Source organism: Petaurus breviceps, unplaced genomic scaffold (genome assembly GCF_028583685.1).
Source record: "Petaurus breviceps papuanus isolate PSGF00001 unplaced genomic scaffold, PetGlider_PUasm1.0 37, whole genome shotgun sequence".
NCBI lineage: Eukaryota > Metazoa > Chordata > Mammalia > Diprotodontia > Petauridae > Petaurus > Petaurus breviceps.
This window is the reverse complement of record NW_027186296.1, coordinates 27192647-27207978: the sequence shown is the minus strand read 5'-3', so window position 1 is coordinate 27207978 and position 15332 is coordinate 27192647. Positions and strand designations below refer to the sequence as shown.

At 38.6% G+C, this 15332-nt stretch overlaps 1 protein-coding gene and 1 pseudogene across 6 annotated transcripts in view; one reads left to right on the top strand and one right to left on the bottom strand.

Annotated features, from left to right (window-relative positions):
• The window catches only part of CGNL1 (cingulin like 1), a 210554-nt gene that overhangs the window by 91895 nt on the left and 103327 nt on the right, over positions 1 to 15332 (bottom strand). The window lies entirely within an intron of this gene.
• Positions 7446 to 8660, top strand: LOC138169038 (small ribosomal subunit protein eS4-like; annotated as a pseudogene).

Below are 15332 nucleotides of genomic sequence, written 5' to 3'. Positions count from 1 at the left end.
CACACACACACACACACACACACACACACACACACACACACACACACCCAGCTGTGTGACTGTGGGCAAGTCACAACTCCAATTGCCCTCCAAAAATAAAATATAAAATAAAATAAAATAAAAATCTATAAAAAAAGAAGATAACGTTTTCAACAGTGTCAAATGCAGCAGAGAGAACAAGAAGGATTAGGACTGGGAAAAGACCATCAGATCTGACAATTAAGAGAAGGAATAGTGAATAAAGTGCCAGCCCCAGAGTTAGAAGGACCTGAATCCAAATCCGCTCTCAGTCACTTACTAGCTGAGTGACCCTGGTCAAGTCTGTTTCTCCTATTAACCCTGTTTGCCTCAGTTTCCTTAACTATAAATGGGCTGGATAAGGAAATGGCAAACCACTCCAGTATCTTCACCAAGAAAACCCCAAATAGGGTCACAAGAGTAGGACATGACTAATGAACTACACAACAACTACAAATAACTTTGTAGAGAGCTATTATAGTTGAATGAGGAGTCAAGAGTAAATAAAAAGGAGAGTGAAAATCTAGAAAACTGAGAGTGGTGGTACCTTTATCCAAAGCACCAAAGTTTAGAAGGGAGGTAGGTTTTGTAGGAAAGATAATGCAATCCACAATAACAAAGTATTTATAGTGCTTTAAGGTTTACAACGTGCAAGTTTACAAAACTGTAAAATGGGGATAAGAATAGCACCCACCTCACAAGGTTGTTGGGAGGATCAAATGAGATAATATCTGTAAAGTATTTAGCACAGTGTCAGGAATAGAGTAAGTCTTTAATGAACACTTTACTAAGTGTTTATTATCTCATTTGATCCTCACAACAATTCTATGGGTTACAAGCTATTATTATCCCTAGTTTACAGTCGAGGAAACAGAGGTAGAGGTTGAGTGACTTGCCCAGAGTCAGACAGCTAATGTCTGAGGCTGAATATTATCTCAAGATCTTCTTGACCCCAGGTTAAGTGCACTTATCTTTTCTGCATAGCTGCCAACACATACATGTATGCTCATATTGTCCTATCAATACTTTTCTGCAAAAATAATGAAAAGTGTATGTGGTGCTGGTCTCATTCAGTGGCCAATGCCCCAGATAAGGAATGTCCAAATAGTCTGGGAAGACAGGAGGCAGTAATGGAAATTTTTTTTCTGTCTAGGTCTGGTTATGTTACAAACACCCTGAGAGACCCTGGGGTAGCCACGAATGAGGGTGAGGAAGGATCTGTACTGAGGAACACTGAAGGGAATGCTGTCATTGTGCTGGAGGCAAACCCAAAATTGACTTTAGGGAGGAGGGGTGAGGGGAGAGTCAACTCATCTTCCATCTTCCTGTTGCATTCCATAGTCCCAGTTTTGGAGAACGATGCCTTAGAGGTCATCTCATCCAGACCTATAGGTAGAGGAGAATGATAGATGTTTGCCATTGGCAATCACCTGCCAACCTTTGTCCACACTCAGGTAGGAGGATAAAATCAGGATAGAGATTTTATAGCATCTTCCAACGCTTCTACTAGCCCACTCTTCCTTTCTTGAGAAGAAGTGTGGTACAGTAAAAGTTAGGAGAGATTCAGAGTTAAGACAAGGCCTGGGTTTGTATCCTCCCACCAACATGTATTAGCAGTGTGAATATGGAAAAATCTCTTTCCCTTTCAAAAGGCTGGCTTTGCTTCCTCATCTGTAAAAATAAGGATACAATAATGCCTACAGACAGCTGAGTAGTGAAGTTGAGAGCACACTGGACCTAGAATCAGGAAGACCTGAATTCAAATCCAGCTTAGACTCTTTACTATTTGTAAGACCCTGGACAAAGTCACTTATCCTCTATCTGCCTCAGTTGCCAAAAATGTAAAATGGGGATAATAATAGCACAAGGTTGTTTTAAGGACCAAATGAGATAGTATCTATAAAGTATTTAGCACAGTGTCTGGAATACAGTAAACCTTTAATAAATGCTTGTTCCCTTCCCCCTCTTCCCTAATACCTATTTTACAGAGTTATGAGAATTAAATGATACAATGTATATGAAACACTTTAAAAAATCAACTTCAAAAAGTGTCAGTTGTTGCTGCTATTGCCTCTGGACTGCCTGATTATTTACATCTAGCTAACTAGACAAGGACATATAATCCTACCCCACCCTCCTTACTAACAATTTCTGGTTGTGAATCCTTCCATATCTCCCTGCTCAGACTGAACTCTGGTCTTGTACTTCTATATTCAGCTAACATGCAAGATTCAGCATGGTGGAAAGACGTGTCACCTTTTTCCTTTCCCCTCTACCCCTGGCTGACATCCATCTACGTCCCTACCCTCTCTCGGTTCCAGGATTCCCAAATGGTGGAGATGCAAAAACCATTCTCTGCCTCTCCTCAACTACACAGCTCTTCTGCAGGAACAACATCCTAACACTACTTTACACAGTCAACAAGCATTTATTATGGGCCAAGCACATAATAGGGATACAAAGAAATGCTAAAACCCAGTCCTTGCCCTCAAGAAGCTTAAATCCTAATGGAGGAGAAGGCAAACAACTGTGGACAGACAAAATATATGCTTGTATGTGTGTGTATACATACATACATGTATCTATATAGATGTATACATAGGATAAATCTCAGGGGGGATGCACCAGCACTAAGGGGGAGTGGGAAAGGTTTCTGACATAAGATGGAATTTTAGCTTGGACTTGAAGGAAGCCAAGAAGAGATGAAGCAACAGATGGCCAGAGAAAATGCCTGGAATATGGAGATAAGAATGGAAAGGTCACAGGCTAGGCTGGGCTAACTTTTCTCCAAAAGGGTATTGAAGCCCTCTTCTAGACTTAACTGGTTCAGGAAGACTAAGGCTTGGGCCATTGATTTAAATTCTTAATGGCCTACAAGACAGAAGGGGTCAACACTCCTCCTTAAGGTTTCTGACCTGTGGGCCATTGTGGGCAACACTGAGGCAAGGGAAGCCATACTCAATGTCACCAATGCTAAATATTTCTTTCCTGCTCTAATAGCCTTCCACTGCAATGGCCAAGTAAACCTCCATTCACTATGTTCTGATGGCATCTCATTTCTTACCAATCTTGAACCTTTACTACCAGATTGGCCTGAGTGAGACCTGGCCTGCTGATACTACTGGCTAGCTAGCATCTGCCTAGTCCCTTAAAATGTATGAAGGACTTTACATATGCTATCTTACAGCTCCCTTATTCAGTCTCACCCCTATGATGACTGCCATATTTCTGCTTCCTTTATCAGGCCCTTTCAGAGTCTCTACTGACTGCTTCTAATCCTCCATTTAAGACACAAATGTAGCTACATTACTCTTTTTATCTAGAATTTTCTATTGCCTCTAGGATAAAATGAAAACTCAGTCCTTCATAATCTGAGAGCAGTTTACCTTTCAAAATTATTTTTGCTTATTACCCTTCATCTACTTTGTGTTCCAGATAAGTTGTCCCTATTTGGTATTCCCCTAAACTCAGGTATACATCTCCCACCTCCATGCCCTTCTCTGCATGGGTGCCTGTAACCTAGAATGTCTTTCCTCTTCACCTCAGCCTCTTGGAATGATTAACTTAAAAAAAAAATAATGCTTAGTTTATTTCATGACTCAACTCAGGCATCACCTCCTGCAGGACCCCATCCTGAATATTCCTAGTTTGAGAGCTCTACCTCTTATGCAATCAACCTGTACTTCTGTCTCCATATCCTTGGTAGAATGGAAAAGTCCTTGAGGGTGAGCACTATTTTTTATTTTGTTTCTTTGCTTTTATATTCCCAGCATCATGCCTTATACACAGTAATCATTTACTAAATGTCTTATTGGATTGCAGATAACTGGGGATGGAGGGCAGGAGGTGCTGGACCTGTTTCTTAAGGATCTTTGGCAGTGGGGAGCATATGTCAGAGAACAACACAAGGAGTCTGGACCAGAACAAGAGGATGAATCCAAGAGACAGAATCCAGAACCTTTGCTCTTAACTCATATACATGTAGTAAGCAATGTTTACTGATTGACTGATATAGCCTAGTCATTGACAGAAGAGGGCTAAACTAGTTTAAAATAAGGGTAAGGAATCTCAAAGGCTTGATTACATCTTGCTTGACTGGTGATGCAGTTATTATCCTGGTATAATCCAGAAAATAGCTTCTTCCAGTAGAATACAATGGTTAGGCCCAATTTAAAACAGAACCTCTTAATTAAAGTTTATGGGTAAGAACAACGGAAGAGCTGTGAACAGTACAGGGGATAAGCTTGCAAAAGAAAGTTGCTAACTTATTCGTAAATTCACAATCAAAGAAAAGGATAAGCAGCCTCAATTAATTAATACCTCAAAAACCTACTGAGTTTTTTTCTCCCATTTTCTCTCACACCCTTTTTAGTTTACCTTTTATCCCTCACTTCCTTCCTTCTCCTCCCCATTTATTTCGATTAATTCCACAAAACCCACTAAACTTCCCCACCCCATTTTTTCTCTCTTCCCCATCCCATGTTTTTAACTTTTACCCCCTCTCCTTCTATAATAATAGCTGATAATTTACATTTAAATAGTCTTTTAAAGTTTGCAAAGCAGTTTACAAATATTCTCATTTTATCCTCACAAGAACCCTGGGAGGGAAGTGCTCTTATTAACACATTTTACAATTGAAGAAACAGAAGCAGAGGTTAAGTGACTTGCCCAGAATCATATAACTAGGAAATATCTTAGGCTAAATCTGAATTCAGTTCTTCCTGACTCCCAGTCTACTGCCTGCTGGCTGCCATCTTCTCTTTCCTTCTTAACTAATCATAACATAGAACTGAAGTAGAGATTTATGATTAACATTTGTCATATTTACTCAAAAACATCTAAAGTCCACTGTTTCAAAAAAAAATTTTTTTTTAGAAAATGAGTTAAACATGTTAGATTTTTAATAATAGGGACCTGATGCTTACTTAACCATATGCCTTTTTCCCCCCCCTTCTGCATAGGGCATCCACAACACAAAAAAAGATTCTCCATGGCTTAAAAGAATCCTAGGCCTCTAAGGCTTAGCTCAAGAGAATACTTATGTCATTTGCTATGGGTCTCTTCTACCTTCTCAATTTAAAAAATTACCCAAGTCCATTGAAAACAGGATAGGAAATTTTGGTTTATGATAAGATGAGGTACAAATTACGATAAAATTTCAGATTCTAAAATTTTTATTATTTTTTTTCCAAATGCCTTATTAACTTCTGGTTTACTTCATTGATTTCCGCCAGATTTTGGGTTACAAATTTTCTCCCCATTTTTCCTCTACCCACCTCCCCAAAATAGCGGTCCCCCACGATTTCCCCTCTTATTTCCCAATTACATGTAAAATAGTATTAATAATCATATATATATATATATATATTTTTTTTAAACATTTGGTTTTAAAACTTTGAATTCCAGATTCATTCCCTTTCTCCCTTGTCACCCATCCTTACTGTCTAAAATTTTTATTAAGGCTACTTGAAAAAAGGTAGCTCTCTAATAGCTTTTTTAAAACCAAAGCTTAAATTTTATTTCTCTAGGTTACCCCTTAACCAAATGACTTCGCTGGACTGAGAAGGTGTAGTTTCAGTCTGCAGGCCTACACCTCAGCCTGGTCTGTAAACTACGAGGAAGTAGAGAAGGCAAAAGGTCACCATGGCCAGTCAGTCTGGTTCTGCCTGATGCCTGGTCCCTGACCCATGCTGCTCCCCAGCTGATGAGTCCTGTCGCATGATGCAGCTATGAACTCTGTGACTCCTGATAGTTCATCCTAGCTTATTCTGGCTATGCCCAACTGATCTTGCTGTGCCCTTTGAGATCCCCCAGAAGGGGATCTGGTACATTGTTACCAGAACCCAGACCACAATGACACCTAACAGATGGCTTCCCCTAATTAAATTACCATCTGAATGGAAAAATACATTCCTGCCAAGTAATTGGCTGCTTGCAGGAAAGAAAAATGCCCACACCCCCTCCACCATTCACTATAAAGGGCATCACTAGGTAGCAGAAAGAACAACCTGAAAAGGCAAGAGTCTTGAGTTTCAGCAGATCTTAGCTGGGGGTACTCACCAGCTCTAACCACAGGCCATGCCATTTTTATTTTGTTTTTAAGCAATCGGGGTTAAGTAACTTGCTCAAGGTTACACGGCCAGGTGTTTCTGGGTGGGCGCTAAGTGTCTGAGCCCGGGATTCGATCTCCAGGTCATCCCGACACTGGAGCCGGTGCTCTTACTCGCTGTGCTACCTGGCCGCCCCGGCCATGCCATTTTTAAAGTGAGGATAATACTTACAATATCTACTCAGACAGGCTGTGAGTTATCACCTATTATATATGTGGGTTCATATTATTATTTACTTCTAACATGTAAACACTGTGTAACTATAACAGAAGTGAAAAAGCAAGGAGTTAGAAAAGCACTTTAGTTATCAATTAACCCAGATGCCGCATTTGACAGAAAATGAGACCCATCTCCTACCTTCAGGCACAACATAATGGAATGCTTTGATTACTCAGAGAATTGAGGGAAATTAGCTAAGGGTTTGTTTTTGTTGCTGTTGTTGTTTTTAACAAATCTAAGCACAAACATAGGACCCTCCTATTTGTCTTCTGTTTGACAGAGTCTCTTCATTCTATACTCAAGGGAATGCCTTTGCATGTTTATTTTGGAAACCTAAAACATAGATTCATTTATTTCTACTGAAAAAGATCTGACTTTAAAAAAAATCCTTTTTATAGGAGTCATTCTCCTCTCTTTTTATCCATTTCCTAATTCAGTAAAGACTGTCAGAGAAAAGCTTACACACACCATCATTAACTTTGTGTTCATGACACTTGCATTTGCACAATGCCTTTTAACAAACAGTCAACTCTTTCGTGTCTGACAGCAAAGAGATGCTTTGGTGGAAATAATAATTCAATTTGACAAATGTTTATTAAGTATCTGCTATACACAAGGAGAACTTCGACAGGTAAGGGGTCAGTGGATAGAGTGCTGGGCCTGGATTCAGAAAGATCTGGATTCAAGTCTGGCCTCAGTCATTTCCTTGCTGTGTGACTTTGGGCAACTCATTTAACCCCTGTTTGCTTGACTTTTCCCATCTGTCAAATGAGCTGGAGAAGAAAATGTCAAACTACTCTAGTGTCTTTGCTAAGAAAACCCCACAGTGGAGTCATGAAGAGTCAGACACAATTGGAAAATGGTCGAACATAAACAATACACTGAGCTAAGTCCTATACATACAAAAATAAAACAATCCTTGGTCTTAGGGAGCTTACAGTCTTAAGAGGGGAATTATTAAAAACCTATTCTTTAAAAAGTTCGTGAGAGCTCTTTCCGCGCGGCCTTGGGACCATATGGTCGTGCTGCTGGTGAATACGGTAAGGCCCGAAAGGGTACAGTGAATTGGCCGAACACACACAGCGTATAAGTAGACGGAGCCTCTGATCCTACAGCTGAGTAAAGTTCCCATTTTAACTCAGGTTCAGTGTAACCATGGCTCGTGGTCCCAAGAAGCATTTGAAGCGTGTAGCAGCTACAAAGCATTGGATGCTGGATAAGTTAAGTTAACAGGAGTTTTTGCTCCAAGACCATCAACAGGTCCCCACAAGCTGAGGGAGTGTCTCCCACTCATCATCTTCCTGAGAAACAGACTGAAGAATGCCCTGACTAGAGATGAAGTAAAGAAGATCTGCATGCAGCGATTCATCAAGATTGATGGCAAGGTCTGCACTGATATTACATACCCAGCTGGCTTTATGGATGTCATTAGCATTGAGAAGGCGGGTGAACATTTCCGTCTGGTTTATGACACAAAGGGACACTTTGCCGTTCATCGTATTATAGCCGAGGAAGCTAAATATAAATTGTGCAAAGTGAGGAAAATTTTTGTGGGTACAAAAGGTATTCCCCATCTGATGCCCGTACTATCCGTTACCCAGATCCTCTAATCAAAGTGAATGACAATTCAGATTGATTTAGAGGCTGGCAAGATCACTGATTTTATCAAGTTTGATACTGGTAACCTATATATGGTGACCAGTGGGGCTAATTTGGGTCGAACTGGTGTGATCACAAACAGGGAGAAACATCCTGGCTCTTTTGATGTTGTTCATGTAAAAGATGCCAATGGCAATAGTTTTGCCACCAGGCTCTCCAACATTTTTGTTATTGGCAAAGGTAATAAGCCTTGGATCTTTCTTCCCCGAGGAAAGGGTATCCACCTTACAATTGCTGAAGAGAGAGACAAGAGATTGGCAGCTAAGCAGAGCAGTGGCTAAATGAGTGCAGATAAGGATTTGTAGGGTTTCAGTCAAGTTGAGATGTTACAGTTTTTAACAAAAAAATGTGATTACCCTACAAAATATAAAATACACAAAATAAGAAATAGCTTAAACAACATGGTCTTATAAAATGAAATAGAACAAGCCATAAATGCCTTTCTCTTCTTTCCTTGGATTAGGGTACTGTGGCTATGAATGTTACATAAAATGTTAGAAGATGTAGCTGTATCGGTTTTGCTTAACTGCTTTTCTTCATTACATGGAACGGGTCTCTGATTGGAGGATGGGGAGAGGACATATCCCAAAATGGCTGATGTGAAAACAAAAGATATCAATAAAACTTCAAGAAAAAATGAAATAAAAATAAAAAGTTCGTGAGAGGGGTGGCCAGGTAGCACAGTAAGAGCACCGGCCCCAGAGTTGGGATAACGTGGGATTGAGTCTGGGCCCAGATACTTAGCACCACACCCAGAAATAACTGGCCGTGTAACCTTGAGCAAGTTACTTAACCCCAATTGCTTTAAAAAAAAAAAAGTTCAAGAGAAACCTAGACCATGATCTTTACCCAACAGATGAGTTTTCAGAGGGAAGAGTTCATAAACTCTTGCAAAAAATAAATAGGAAAGGACTAATGATGAAGCATGCTATCTCTCAACTGACAGAGGTGATAGAGTTGAGATGCAGAATAAGAAATACATTTTTAGATATGGCCATGTAAGAATTTCTATTGCTTAGTCACCCATTTTTGTTACAAGGGGCTTTTCCTTCTTTTTCTTTTTTTCAATGGGTTGGAGGTGGAAAATGAGAGAAAATAAATGCTTGTTAAATGAAAAAGAAATTAAGTAGGAATATGCTCTCCATATCTTTTTGGTTTCATCTTTTTTTTTTTTGAGATCACAAGAACTCTACACAAATTCCCCCTGGCCCAAGGTACACTTCAAAACAAAAGAGAGCAGTTTGTTCCCTTTTCACTGTTTGAAAATTTTAAATGGTCCTCTCATTCTAATTTTATTAAATTCTTCATTTTCTTTCTTTTGAAACTCCTTACCACTCTAGGCAATGGTATATTCAACTTCACAGCTATGATTTACTGGCAGACCCAACCCCTTTTCCCTCCATGCAAGCAAACTGGACTTGCAAGTTCTCCTTGTTCAGTGTTAAACTGAAAATGTTATGTGAGAAAATTCACCCTTTTGAGGCCAGATGTTGATTTGCCTTGTTCTTGTTCATACAGATACACTTTCAAGGCCATTTTAGAAGTAATTGTTTGAAAAGCAATTGTTCTTTAATTCCATTGGTCACATGAATCCAGGATAGGATGGATGACTGACTGTACCCCTGCTGTCATTTGCATGGAAATTTTCATTTGGACAATTTTACTTGTAATAATGCATACTTATAATAATACATGCACATACACAAATGTGCACATTCATGTACATCTGTGTGTGTATGTGTACAAATACCAATTCATGCATATTCAAACCAGTATTTTCTAAACTAACTAAGTGACAGAAAATGTTTTGGTATATCAGAGATATCAACAGACTAGCAGAGTCAGGATTTCTAGGTTTAAATCCCATATCCATTACTGGATCAGCTATGTGACCCTGGGAAAATCACGTTTCCTCCTCTGCTTAACGAAGGTGTTAAACTAGACAATCTCTAAGGTCTCTTCCAATTGTCTAAATCTCTGAATTAATATATTAAAGGAACATATAAATCCTCACAGAATGGGGAAAGGTAGGGAGTGGGATGATATCAGTAGGGCAGAACCAGGACTGCTGGCACATACTACACCTTGAGAGAAAAAGAAAAATTGAGATTGAGGAAATCAAACTTATTTTCATTCTAAAAAAATATTTTTGTATCTATGTAATTTCATGAGTTTTTAGAGAGAATTATCAGTAGTGTCAAAATGTTCTCAAGCTACTCCTATCAGACAGATTATTAGTATGCTAGAAAAGTAAAGGTGGAAATCATCATAATAGATGCTAAACTATTGTTGAGTTATATTGTTTTCAAAAAAACCTGGGTTCAAATCCCTCCTCTCATTTATACTATGAGTGTGACCATATCCTCTCAGTGTGCCAGTCAACTCTCTAAGATGATGTTAAAGGAGGTACCAAGCTTTAAGACCAGCAATCTTTCCACTAAAGTTCCTCCTGTTCCTTTAAATTCATCTTATATCCTACTTATCTTCTACCCCCATCCTTGTAACTCAATAGATCACAGGTTAACTAATTAGTTATTAATTAATAGGTCACAGAGATGTCTCTAGCCCTCAGTTTCTTTATTTGAGCAAGTTAGACTAGAAGTCTAAATTCTTTCCAGGGCTAAGATTTTATGACTAGTACAATAAGGATAGCAGTCATGGGAAGAAGTCTAGTCCAGTCCAGGGGTGGAAAACCTGTGGCCTTGAGGCCACATGTGGCCCTCTAGGTCCTCAGGTGTGACCCTTTGACTGAATCACATGTGGCCTGATCCAGACCAATCTCATCCTGGTTTATCTTTCCTGTCCAAGAGACATTTATTTAGGACTACAGATTCAATGTTGTACGGGACCTTGGAAATCACCTTATATCCAACACCTTCATTTTATCTATATGGAAACAGACCCAATGAGGTCAAGTGATTTGCTCAAGGTCACGTACAAGGTAGCATAGAGCATTCATGAAATCACAACCAGAGCACCTCCGATTCCAAATCCACATCACAATGCCTCTTTGTGAGAACACTAGCTATTGCAAGGACAAGCTCTATGCCTTTTATTGTGTCTTTCTGAAGCCTCAGGACAACTAAAAAAAAATGCAGTTGACTTGTATGCAAAAATTACCCTGAAATTGGCTCCATTTCACAAAGGGAAGATGGTAAAATTTCAGCAAGGAAAGGCCCATGTCATCTCTGAAGAAAGCTCATTCTAGCAGAGGTTGACTTAATGCATAGGTCCTTAACTTACACTGACCCTGTGGAGTCTGTACATGGATTTTGAGAGGTTTTGGAACTTCAAGGGAGGGAAAAATGACAATTTTATTTAAATATAATCGGTGTCCTTTGTAATCCTATGTATTTTATTTTATACATTCAAAAACATTATTTTGAGAAGAGATAAATAGACTTCACCAAAAAGCCCAAGGGGCCCAGAAATTAAGAACCACTGATATAACTAAATCCTGGGAGGACTAGATCAGTTTTGCCTTCCAAAGATGCTAAAAGGGAACAATCTTTAAAAACAAAAAATAAGACTTTAGAAATAATGCGAAGGAAAAATATACTTCTGTGTATATAGAAGGATTCTTTCAAGCACTAAATTCATTATCCTAGGAAAAGTGGAGACTCTACATCAAGCCCACCTCCTTGACCTTGGGTCTGTTAAATGAACACAGTGAACAAACAGAGTGCATGGGATATATATGAATGTCAGTGGCAGGCTCAGGGAAAGGATTAACCTCTCAACACAGAATTATTTGAATGTTATATTATCCTTCTAGTTCAATGCCAAGCCAGTCTCCTACTTATTTCCCCTCACAGTTTACTCAAGGTCATAAGCAGTAGATTTTAAAAGATAGTAAATCATTAACCCCAGTTCTTTTTTGGTCTAAACTTCCACATGTCTTCTCACAATTCACCAATAGGTCCAATCATTGAACACCATACTGGGCTCTTGAACCAGATTTGGGAACGGTCTGATCCAACACATTTTTATAAGCTACACAAGAGTGCTGTTCTAGCTACCAGAGGAGATACAAAGTTTAAATGACATATAACACTTCAAAGCACTCTAAATATATTATTTCAATCAAGCCTCAAAACACCCAAAATTATAACACGCATTACAATGTTATCGCCATTTCCTAATGAGGATACTGAAGCACAGAAAGGTTATGTGACTTGCCCAGGGTCACAAAGCTACTAAGTATTAAAGATTGGCTTCCATCTAGGATCTTCCTGATACTAAGTCCAACACTCTGATGTTACTGGCACACTGCCTCCCACAGGTTCCTGACCACAAGGAGTTTACAATCCAGCAGTGGACTAAAATGAAAGTTACAAAATAAAGTGTATGTGAAGATCAAGTGGTTAGGTCAAGCCTGTAAATAGGACTGAGCGGAAGGCTGGCAGAAACTAGTTCACGGCAGGTTAGGCAGGTGGAACCAGGGTAGGACCTTCTTTCATGCAGCTCTGGAGCTCTGAGGAATGAAAGTCCTTGGAATGAAGAGAGTACCTCATTGCAACCACTGTCCCTTCCCCCCAAAAGCAAGGGCATTTGTACAACTAACAGCAATATATACATAGAGCTTCTGCTGTTCACCTTTCAAAAAGTTGGTTCGCTTCTGGTTTGCATTTGTTACAACTCAACTCCAGCTCCATTTCTAGAGGGAAGATAGAATTATTTGATATAGACAGTGGTTTAATTGTACAACTACTTGCCATTTTTCTTAAGTTCCAGCTCAGAAGAAATGACCACTCCACTATTTTCCCACTTAGTCTGCAATCATTTAAATTTCTATCATATGGTCATCTACCCAGTGTTTTCCCTGATATAGAAAAAACATGAATAAGTCTTGTACTAAAGTTCAGTGTGAGAAAAGATCAACTAACCTCTAACTTCAAATCTTCATAATCCACCTCTAACTGCAAGACATCTTTTTTAATTAATGATATGTAAATTCCCATCCTAACTAAAAAGAAATGCATTTTACCTCTTTTATTGTCAGCCTTCCTCCCTACCGCTCCCCCCCCCAAAAAAAAAGGATTAGGAAACAAGAAAGAAGAATTAAAAAGGGAAAAAATTATGTTCAGTCATTTCCTCAACTTAGAGAATAATTTCCTGGAAGATAAGACCCGTCTATGTCTTTGGAATTTCCTGTAGAAATATTTGAATCTCTCACCATCTTTAACCCACGAAGTTGTCATGGGACAGCCAATATCACTTTGGAACAGTTATAACAGCTGTTGGCTAAATAGATATATCAATTACACCAAGGAACACCTTGCCCCTCCTTTTCTTTTCTTTTCTTTCTTTCTTTTTTTTTTTTTCAGGAAACTGACCTCATACTGGTTGGAGCAGTCCAGTTTCCTTCAGATTCCTGGAGTAGAAGTTGTGCTTTGCATCTGAATGTCAACATACTCCTACCCACATTTTTCAGGATCCTAACATATGGTAAATACCAGGAAAATATGACTTACTTTGTAGCTCAAAATTCAGTAAACCACACCCACTCTCTTAGGGAACTCATCTGCTCAGATGGTTTCTATTACCATCTGTAGACAGTCAGAATGCCTAGAACTTTCTCTCCAACTCTTAACTTTTTTCCCCTCCGGCTAACTATAATTTTAGTGGTTTGCAAGTGACCTCCAATGGAAAGGATTGTCATAATCTGAACTTAACATGCTGTGTTCAGATAATAGCTAACAAAGGGTCTGCTCTACTTCAAATTCTGCGATTCTTTGAATTCTAAACTTTTCTTGCTCTCCACATTATTTTTTTTTTTGAAGCTATTAATGCTATTTTATTGGCTTGGGTCACTTGTGATAATTTAAAAAAAAAACTATTTTATGGCAAAGTCTGCATATAAGACATAATCAAAATCCCCACATTATTTTCCATGCTGTCCAACTCCCCCCAAACAATGTAACACACCATCTTGTCTGTGCTCAATTCTTATTACCATTTATTCTGCAACCAAAAGACACCAGTTATTTTTTCACAGAATCTCTCCAATCTGCCCTATCATTTCTATATCCATTACTAAAACCATTGTATTGCTTAATTATCCTTTTTTTTTTTGGCATTGCTGTAACTTTTCCCATCAGGTTCCTTTACTCTAATCTTTAGTCTACAACCCAAAATTAAAGACTTTTAATGACTATATTACTCCACTATGTAAAAACCCTTTGATATCTGAATCTCTACTGCTGCTGAATCAAGTTAAAATTCCCCACTCTGTGTCTCAGAGACCCACTAATAACTACTGGCTCCCCAATAAACCTCTGATGCTTTCTGATCAATGCAACAAACAACATTCACAACCATTCAAAATTTTTGGCCTTCAAAAAGTCATCCTTAGAGCTATATAAAAACACAAATAACCTCAAAACAACTGGCAAGAGACCATTAACATCAATGTTAAAGATAAGACCTTTGAGATCATCTAGTTCACACCTCTCATTTTAAAGGAGTAATCTGAGACCTAGAGAAGGAAGTGATTAGCCCAAAGTCACCAAGTCAGATAAGCAGCAGAGCCAAGATTATATATGCCTACAAACTCTTAAGAGTTCAGTATTTTTTCCACCATATGACACTATCAAATATGCACATATGTGAACCTCCTTAAAATAACAGATGTTTCCCTGAAAGTTATATGTTAGTTTAAATTTTCTTAATTGAGGTGGTGCAGTGAAAAGAGCACCGGCCCTGGAGTCAGGAGGACCTGAGTTCAAATTCAGCCTCAGACACTTAACACAAAAACTAGCTGTATGACCTGGGGTGAGTCACATAACCCCAAATTGCTCTCCAAAAAGCAAAAAAAAAAAATTCTTAATTGAAATGTTTTAATTTTTTAAATTAATTTTTAATTAATTAACCAAGGAGACTAGAAAGTAACAACAGAGCAAACCCTCTTAAAAAAGCAAATAATCTATTTTTTTTCTTTTGTAAAAAATTACCTCCTTTGGAAAGAACACCTGACTAGGAGTAAGAAGTCTTGCAATCTATTCCTGGCTCTGTCATCAACTAGATTAGGAAAGCTGCAATCCCTCTGAGTCTCAGTTTTCTCATCTACAAAATGGAATAAAAGCTGCCCTACCTGTCTCAAAGGGTTATTGTGAAGATGAAATGAGATAATGTGTGTGGAATCACTTTGAAAAGTGAAAAATGTTATATAGATATAAGGTTTTTATTGCTATTACTACCGCAATCATTATTATGCTCCTTAAATTAGGATTTTCCTATTTTAAACAAAATGGGGGTCAAAGCAGAGAATGTACAACTGTTTATTTACACATTGATTCTATGTTCATGGATCCTGTTCTATTTCTT